Source organism: Petaurus breviceps, unplaced genomic scaffold (assembly GCF_028583685.1).
Source record: "Petaurus breviceps papuanus isolate PSGF00001 unplaced genomic scaffold, PetGlider_PUasm1.0 183, whole genome shotgun sequence".
In the NCBI taxonomy this organism is placed as follows: Eukaryota; Metazoa; Chordata; class Mammalia; order Diprotodontia; family Petauridae; genus Petaurus; species Petaurus breviceps.
This window is the reverse complement of record NW_027185791.1, coordinates 7,191,260-7,200,549: the sequence shown is the minus strand read 5'-3', so window position 1 is coordinate 7,200,549 and position 9,290 is coordinate 7,191,260. Positions and strand designations below refer to the sequence as shown.

Sequence of the window (9,290 nt, the reverse complement as noted above, 5' to 3'; positions counted from 1 at the left end):
GATGGCCTGTTGCGGCTCCTTAAAATTATCATGTATTTATTTTGTTCATATGTTGTATCTACTTACATATAAACATGTCTTTGATGGAATAAAAGCCCCATGTGCGAAGGGATTGTTTCATTTTTGTCCTTGTATGTTCAATAAACAGTACTGTTCTTGGTACATAGTAGGAGCTTAATAAATGCTTTCTGATTGATTAATCCCTAAAATATTGAACCTTTTCCATGAAGCTTTCTTTCAATTCATCCCCAGATGAAGGTGATTTCTCTGTCTTTTGAACTTGCATAGTACTCTATTTTCCATTTAGTAAATTATTTATACTATTTTATACATATTTATACTATACTAAATTATTTATACTATTATAATTATTTCTGTATCTAATTTGACCTTACTCTAGGATTGCAAGCTTTATGAGAGTAAAGACTGTTTTATTCTTTTCATCCCTGGCAGTATCTAGCACAGTACCTTAAAATACATGCTCAATAGACATTTGTTGAATGAATGTAACTCTATCATATTGCTTTGAGAAGGAAGGAAAAAAGCTTAAAAATTCATCCTAAAATGGCATGGAGAGAACCACAGTTTGGAAAAATAAAGAAAAAAGACAGCCTGCAAGCATCCCTCAGTCTGAAAATACGTCACGGTGTCCTATTGTAAAAGAAACAAATAATCACACACACACAGCAGCAGCAGCAGCAACAACAAAAAGAAGAAAAAAATACAGGACAGAGACAGGCATCAAGCATTTAAGCACTTACTATGTGCCCAACATCCTGCTAAGTGTTGAAGATACAAATACAAAAAAGCAAAAACAAAATGCAAATCATTCTCTTTTTCTTGCTATATCCTCCTGCTTTTCTCTTCCCTTCAAAGGTTTGTCTACATTTCTTCACACTCAAGGCTCCCTGTACTTTAGCTTCTATCTTTACTCCTTTACTGAGACACGTTTTTCACAAACTTTTATTATTCCAATAGTCTTTTTAGTCCTCAACCTCCTTGACCTTTCTGCAGCAAAATGCCATTGTGAACTATCCTTTCCTTCTGATTAGTTTTGAATTCTATAACACTGCCTACCCATCTTTATCTTTCTCTTTGGCTGGATTCTCAGTCTCTTATTATCCTTTAAAAATGGGTATACTATTAGTTTCTGTCTTATGTCACCTTCTCTCTTTTCCATTCTCTCAGTAATCTCATCCACTCCTATGGCTTTACCTATGTCCTTTCCCATTGCTACCTTTAATCTGACCCTCCATCACTCCAGCTCCAGCTGCTAAGTATCTCTACTTGAAAAATGTCCATAGTTTCATCACATCCAAATGAATACTCATCATCTTCCCTCCAAAATCTGTGTTTACCACCAAAAGTTCTATAATCATTATTCAAACCATACTTACTTGAAACCTCAGTCATCATTCCCTTTACCTCACTTGTTCACTCCTTGCTCATGCTCCTTAATCATTTTCAGTGGCGTATTGGATAGTGTGATGTACATAGAGCCATGGACAACTGGTTTCAAATTCTGCTTATAATATTATGTGATTATGAGCAAAACACTTAACTTTTTCCTCAAGCATCAATTTCCTTATCTCTATAATAAGAAGAATAGTATTTATTTCACTGGGTTGCTGTGAGCATCAAATATAATAAAATGTGTAATCACTCCTCTGGGCTACTCCCCAAAAGGTAACAGCTATATCAAATTTTAAGGCATACTACCTTGCTAGTATGTTTCCTATGCTTCACTAGACTGAATTAGATCTTAGAAAAGGCATTTACTCACATAACATAACATTACTATTATTTGTAAAATACCCTCCCCCATAAATCTGAGGCAAACTCTGAGATAAAAATACAAAGTAGTTATGGAAAGGTTGGAGAAAAACTTAAAACATAGTGGTAATGAAGCAAATAGATCATAAGTATATGTGGCAAAAGGCATTAAAAACACCGAAATAAACAGTACTTTGGCATTCATTCTCTCTTTGAAGAGTACTCGTGAAGTTAATCTCTGGACAAGGCACTGTTGTTGCTGCTGGTGTTGTTTGTTGTATGATCTTTGCTCTCAAAGAAGACCAGTAATATTAGAAAGGTGATGTCTCCACTTGCAAGTGAATTGGATTTAAGTGAGTCATGGTTGTACAAAGTCAACAACCTCACTCTCTCCTCCATAACCATCTGAGTCCAGTGGCAAGACAGATCAAGATGACTGAAAATGGTCCCAGATTCAGTGGGAGACCTTGGTCTTTTTAAGTTAAAATCTTTTCCAGATCTCCATTTGACTGAGGCAACACCTATTCAGTGATTAAGGCTAGGTAAGAAATAAGGCAAAAAAAATTAGCCTCTGTTTCCCACTCAAAAAATAAATCAATCAGAGAGGAAGACCCACAGGGTTTCTGGCCAGAACAAAATAATTTCTATTTACATTCCCTCTGAACCAACAAAACCCAATGAAAACTAACTGAGGATTGGTTTTGGTCCCATTATTGGCCAATTAGTAAGAGTCAGAGTGATTTGGGTTTATGGAAGTCAAGTAGCTCCACTTGAATCCTGATTTAGCAATAAATTTATCAATTTAAATCCAGGATTTATCAATGTCTGTTTTCCAGAGATATGTTTCAAGAAATTTATGTCCCTTGTAAAGTCTTTCCCAGGTTTCAGTTTGTCTAAGGCAATACCTGTTCCATGATTTAAGGTTAACACAAAATCAGTGATTTAAGGTTGGGTAAGTAATGAAACAAAAGATGGCCCAATTTGCCTGTTCAAAAAAATTTAATTTGGGAAATGAAGACCCTCAGAGCTGGTGAATAGAGCAGAAATAATTGCTATTTATACTCACTCTGAGCCATCAAAACCCAAAGAATGACCAACAGAGACTTGGGCTGGGACTTCTTATTGACTACTCAGTGAGAGCCAGAGTGATGAGTTGGGAGGTTGGTGACTTTGCACAACACTCCCTCACTGAAATATAATTCACTTATATGTAATGGCATCACCTCCATGATATCATGATCCTCTTTGAGAAAGAAGGACACACAACAGCAACAACAGCTATTGGATACACCAATCTTCTAGATTCTTTGGGTTTGCTACTTGATGGTCAGCTTTAGTTTCCATCACTTTCAGGTTTACACTAAATGACAATCTTCAACTAGGATGTGACAAATACTCAACCTAGATGAGAAGAAGCTTTTCTAATTGCACTCCCCTATTTCTAAGACTTGTTGTTTGCCAAAAAGGAGCTTAGAACAGTTTAGTCTTTCATTGCTACATCTCTTCCCGGTTCAGAGCTGTTTTCTCCTTGATGAGGATCCTCATCCTAACTAATGGTGAATATGCATTATATTTCTGAAATTGTCTCTGAATGCTATGTCATAACCACATAATGGCCATGTGCTAGTTAATAGACAAACTGTTCTGGTGTACAGAGTTCTCAAATTGTTCTCTTTTTTTAAACTCTAAAAATAACTGTCCTGTTGGTCTAAGCAAATCGGTAGCAAAGGAAAAGTTACAGAAGCAAAATATGTCCAGGAGGCAAGTTCATTACTTAGGATGGCCTTTTCATATGCAAATTGGCTACTCAAAATTTCCCATCCTTTACAAGATACAGAAAGGTGTATTCATATCTGACTAAGATTTACACTTTACTAGGTACAAATACAGTTTCATCCCTGGAAAACTCATTTGCTTATCATTAACTCTGTAACTTCCTCTCTACAAACTACATATTATAATTTTAAAAGGGGGCATACTCATACATAACTGCAGCTGTCCTGTAGATGAACCTTCAACTCATAGGCAGCTACCCTGGATTATGGCTGCCACATGTCCAAGAGAAACTATGGGTTCACATTTCCAAAATTATAACTTGTGTGTCCTTACCAATGTGCTTATCTTTAATAGTAAGCCTTAAGAATACAAAAACAAACAAACAAACAAGCAAAGGTATTTCCTGGATGATCACAATAAGAATATTTATAACAGGATATTCTTCTCACCCCATAAACTTGAGAGTACATTCTCCCACAAACAAAAATACCTACAATGAAGAGAGTGTGAATATAGAAAGCTTGCACAAAAGAACTCCATGCATGGAAAATATGTGAATGGTCACTTCACACTGCAGCATAATCTGCAAGATTCTCCATGCACTCTTGTTATGTCCCCCATTCTGCCTCTTATTTCTACTTATCTTTGCCTTCAAGGCCCCTTCCACAATCTGGTGCTTTTATCTTTCTGTTCTAACCTTACCTCATATAGTCTATGTAACCTAGACCTCCATACCTTTTTTTCATCCTTTTGCTAGCCTTTTCATCCTTTGGCTTATGTGGTCAGCTCACACCATTTCTTCCCGTTGAAGTGCTACCCTTCCTTCAAGGACCAATTCATTTGCCACCTTTTCCTTCAAGTGTTTTCTGATTTCCATTACCCTTTAAATTTCTCTTGGCACCTTGTCTGAACCCTTTCTTTGCTCTCACTAAAGCCTTACCCATTTATGATAGTTAATTATGTAATAACATGCATGAGTTCCAACCCTCTCCTCCATTCAATTCAACCTCTTTGGCACCTGTGCTTTCTGTAGTCTTATATATACAATGCCTTGTACATAGTGGGTTCTTAATAAATTTGTTGAACTATATTAAATGTTTGAATGGAATGATTCAATTCAATGATACTTGACTGGTTTTTCTAGAGGAGGAAAGATTGTGAAATAATTGATATTTATCTTCAGATGCCCTAGCATTTCTTTTCTTTGTCTTATGTATTTACAAAGCAATATGGCAAAATGGAAAGAATATTAGGCTTTGAAGAAGAAAAGCAAAGAAACTTCAGCTCAGTTACTTAATGTGATTTTGGGAAAAAAATAGGATAATAATAGTAACAACAACAACAACAACAATAATAATAATAATAAAATCTGACTCCAGGTCCAACACTCTATCCACTATGCCTCCTAGCTGTCAGATATGATGTTTAGCAGATTAAATAAGATTTATATTCTGCTTTCAAGAATTTTGGAATCATGAAACTGGTAGTCATGGAAGGGACAATAAAGATAATCTAGTCCAAGTATTACTCAAAAAAATCAAAAGAAAACCATTATTTTTATTAATCCTTTTTGTTTTTTTTCATCACAATCAATTCCAGATTTACCAATAGCCATCACCACTAAATGAGAAGTTCTTTTGTAACAACGACAAACTTTTAAGCAAAATCAACTGAGTGTGTCCCATTTCACAACATATTTGACATCTCTGGACACACTACCACTCTACTGAAAGGAGAGAGCTACTTAATCATCAATTTCTGGGCCGAGTTTGGTCTTTTAATTACAAAATTTAGATACATCAATTTACTTATGTTAATATTTTCATTATTTCTATTGATCTACATATTTTACATAAGTTTGAATATTTCTTTCCATATTTCTCTGAAGTCAAAATATTCCCAGTTTCTTATAGATTGATAGCATTACATTGCTAAACAACATTTTTCCAACTGTTCCCTTATTAGTAAGTAGCCTTTCTTTCTGTATTGGACTTCTTTAGGACCCATGTCTGATTGTGATATCAGTGAGTTAAAGAGCATGATTAATCCCCAAACTTTACTTTTTGGGAACAGTTCAGTAAATTTTCTAAAACAATTCCAAAATATCAAAATTGTCTTCCAGATTGTTGGACCAATTCAAAGTTCTTAAAAAAAATAATCAATGTTTCTGCTTTCCTACATAATTCAACATTGACTATTTTTGTCTTTTATCACCTTCGAGAGAGGAAATCATGTCTGGTGGAAAGAATGAACTTTGGCAGATACAAGTTGAAGCCCTATCTCTGATATATACTGTGTGACCTTAGGCAAGTCACATATCCTCTCAGGATTCTCAGGCATCACTTGAATTGGAAATACTTGGAAATTTTACCATTTTTATTCTTTTTGTTTTGTGAGGACGTATCATGACTACTAGACTGGATTGGAAGGTGGGAACCTGAGTTCTCAGACTGCCTCTACTAAAGGATATATTGTTGAGTGACTTTATATCTCTTGGACTCAAATTGGTCATTCATAAAATGAAGCACTTGGAGCCATTCCCCTATAGGTAGGTAATAGGATGAGAAAGCTAATTTGCAAAATAAGACTCTTAGACTCCTGGAAAGGAGTCAGAAGATAGGTAATCCCAGCCATCACATTGAATTTCAGATGCAGGACCTGACTAAGTTGGCTAGTAGGGAAGTGGCCCTCACCACCTCTCCAACTTGTAGCAGAATCTCCTGACAGGGGCACCTTGTTGTAGCACCAACACACTATTTACAGTGCAATGGTCACTATAAATATGCCAGCATAGAGCTCACTCACAAAATATAACAGACTCTGCATATAGAAGACAGAAGCAAAACATTTATTCAGATGCCAGAAATCAGAATCCCAAAACAAATAAGCTGATTGCATTATAGTAGCAAAGAAGTTAATAAGCCATAACAGCACAGAGAGCCACAACATCCTTTAGCTTTCCCACAAACCAACATTTACTCACAAGCCTAACTGTCTCCCTTGGATATGTCCTCTCCTCCCTCCAGTCTAGCTGCTCTCACTCCCAGCTTCCCGTGGGCTCTGCTCCACCCTTCAGTAAACTCCTCCCACCACTGACTCCTTGTGATTACATTCAGCCTATTAGGTGGCAGGGTATATCTTCAAAACTGGGAATGTCTTCAAATTCCCTTAGGCTTAGTAAGGAGCAGGGGAGATCTTCAAATTCCCATGAGTATTACACTTGTGCCCCCTGGCATTTTCAGAAGCCAAAAAGTAGGTATTTGACACTGTTAATCCCCTCCTAAATACTCTCTTCTCTTTGCATTTTCACAACACTGTTCTCAAGTCATTGTTCTTTGTACCTTCATGGTTGTTCTATCTTAGTCTCCTTTATTGTACCTTAATCCATGCCAAATTAACTATTTTTTTCAAACTGTATCCAGCTTTATTAAAGATACTTTTCATAAACAATCATGGTAATTCAGGCAGGGCATGGGCTACGATCGGCAACAACAACTTTCAAACTCCTTTCCTCCATGGACTACCAAGACCATAAAGTCACTATAAAACCCAATGCAAAGTCTTCATTTTATACTTTAAACAGGGAAAGTTTAGAGTGAGGGTGGACACTTTCACATTGAACATATGTTGTTTAACAACTTTTCATGAGCCTACCCTAACTTTGAGGAAATTAAATGAAAACTGCAGAATTCTTAATTGGAAAAGATCCCCAATATGAAAGGAACTTTGGCTCTTTTGGGGAGGCCTCCTCAGGGCCATAATTCAAGTCCAGATCACCTGAAAGACTGGTATCCAACACAATTGATTTGGGGATAGGAGAAAGGAGGGAAGTAGGGGCAGGTCCTGATAGGCCCCTGGGTTTGGAGGAGTCAAGCTGATGCTTATGGCAGACAGGGAAGAAGTACAAATTTTTTAAGTTATCCACTCCTACCCCCACCAGACAGGCTGAGGGTATCAGTGTTCATATCCATGTATCTGGGGTATGTGTGCATGTGTGAACCTCCTCTTGGTATTCAAGAGAAGTCCTCTCAAAAACCAGAAAGGGAAGAAATCCCCATCCATTTCAGCCCAACTTCTGAGACATTCTATCTGTAATATCTGCCCCATTCCCCCCAAAAAACAACAAAGCGTTCTGTGTGCTAATAACATAGCTTAAAAAAAAGTAAAACAAAATTCTGCATTTTTATAAAACTTGATAAAAAATAGTATTTCAAACTGTACAGTCACCAGAAGTACACAGTTATCAAAAATTCACACAATGCACTTGGCATCTTTTGTTTTGGCATCTCCATTCTCTGCAGGGTTTTTCCCATTCTTACCGGAGTCAGCCTTTCCCTTTCGCTGTTTGGGCAACTTCTCTCCCTTCTTTGCAGGTGCCTTTTTGGGTTTGGGTTCTGGCTTCGGAGGAGCAGGTTTAGCAGATAACCGTGCCAATCTCCTCTGTGGTTCGTCCTCCAACTTAGTCTTGTCGCCCTTAGCATTGCCTTCTGCCTTTCTCTTGGGCATGGTGGTGACGGTGGAGGGCAGGAGCAACGACAGCAGTAGGATCTGGGTGCGGGTTGCAGCGGCAGCAGCAGCAACCAGTAGGGGGTCTCTCCTGTCTCCTCTTCCTCACACTGCTTGGGCTCCATAGGCCAAATTAACTAACTATTAATGTTTACCAAGACTTTGACTATGACCCTTTTCTGTTTCTACTATATATTTGATCATTTCTTCAGCTTTGTGATAGTAATGGCAATTAAAGATTCCCCTGTATAGGCTTGGTTTTCAAACTGATTGTGTTAAAACCCAGAGCTTGTTAATCCCACCTGTGGGATGGACTTGTTGATGTGAAAAGAGAGTCCTGAACTGGGAGGAGCTGGTGACATAGATTTGGAGAGACAAGAGAGAGGCAGAAGAACATTTTGGAAGCAGCACCTCGTGGAGGCAGAGAGAGAGACTGAGAAGGATTGCTGAGGGCCACTTTGAATTGCCCTGGACTTTTGAGACCTGCCCCCTGAGCTGCCAAGGACTGAGGAGACATGGCAGTTTTGCTGGTACTTTGTCTGTCTGTTTTGATGTTGTTTTGCCAGATTTGTCTACTGGTGAAAGACAGTCCTTTTGTTGAAGAAGTCCTGGAACTTGGCTGTTGGCTAAGAGCTCCTGAGACTGTCCTGCAGACAGAGAGTGAATACTGTCCACTGGTGAAGGACAGTGCTGTTGTTGCAGGGGTCTGGGAACCTTTCTGTTGGTTCAGAAGCCCTGAAGAAGGATTTTCTTGTTGTATGTTTACAGAAATCCTGGGAGAGGGCTTTGCTAATGTTTTCAGGGGTTCTAGGACTGTTCTGCAGACAGAGGATGAATTAATGAAAAGACTGGCAATGTATCTTGTGGCCTTGCTAAGCCTTGTCTCCCCAGGAACTAAGATTGCTGAGAACTTGCCTCATGTCAAGATGAAGAAAAGACCTCCATTTGGGTATTAAGTGCAGTGCTTAAACTTGATGTAACTCTGGGGTAGATTCAATTGTGATCCAGGGGTGGGGAACTTTTGACCTTTTTGTGTTCTAGGTTGAACAAATGAATGTACTTTAATTATGTTTGGAAACTAATCTCCATTTGAGAAGAGGGGCTTTGTGGTGGACTAAATGAAGGTACAGCCTAGGGGTGGAGTAGTATTTAGAACAGGGACTTTGTAATTGATTGAATGATTGGAAGGTCCTGGGGTGGGGTAGTACTTGGAGATTAATCACACTTAGTAAATG

General features: G+C 38.1%; 1 long non-coding RNA gene across 1 annotated transcript; it reads right to left on the bottom strand.

Moving 5' to 3' along the window:
* Positions 1–6,950: 6,950 nt before the first annotated feature.
* LOC138160968 (uncharacterized) lies at positions 6,951–7,311 on the bottom strand. Its single transcript, XR_011168224.1, has 2 exons — positions 7,204–7,311; positions 6,951–7,055 (listed from the first exon to the last, which is right to left on the bottom strand). It is a non-coding gene; the product is annotated as an uncharacterized lncRNA (long non-coding RNA).
* Positions 7,312–9,290: the final 1,979 nt, after the last annotated feature.